We start from the raw sequence: 600 nt of genomic DNA on the forward strand, positions 1-600 counted from the left end.
TTATCTTAAATTTAGTTATACTTATTTTGTGGCCTATCATATGGCCTATGGTGGAGAATTTTTCATGTGTTGATGAATATCATGTGTATTCTGCATTTATTGGCTAGAATGTTCTGTAAATATCTGTTAAGTCCATTTGTATTAGAGTGTAGTTTTAGTCTATTGTTTCAATATTGACGTTCTGTCTTGATGACCTCTCTGGTGCTGTCAGTGGAGTAAGTCCCCCAGTATTATTCGTTGCTGTCTGTCCCATTTCTTACATCTACTAGCAATTGTTTTATACATTTGGGAGCACCACTGTTAGATGCATGTATGTATATATATATATATATATATATATATATATATATGAGTGTGTGTGTGTGTGTGTGTGTGTGTGTGTGTGTGTGTGTAGGGTTATAATTTTTCCTGTTGTACTAGTCTTTTTATCATTACATAATGTACCTCTTTATCTTTTTTAACTGCTATCACTTTAAAGTTTGTTTTGTCTGATATAAGAATAGCTACGCCTGCTCACTTTTGGTGTCCATTTACATGGAATATCTTTTTCTACATTTTTTACCTTAAATTTATGTGAGTCTTCCCATGTCAGATGAATCT

The sequence above is a fragment of the Sapajus apella genome, unplaced genomic scaffold, assembly GCF_009761245.1.
Source record: "Sapajus apella isolate SASKATOON/1434 unplaced genomic scaffold, GSC_monkey_1.0 scaffold75, whole genome shotgun sequence".
In the NCBI taxonomy this organism is placed as follows: Eukaryota; Metazoa; Chordata; class Mammalia; order Primates; family Cebidae; genus Sapajus; species Sapajus apella.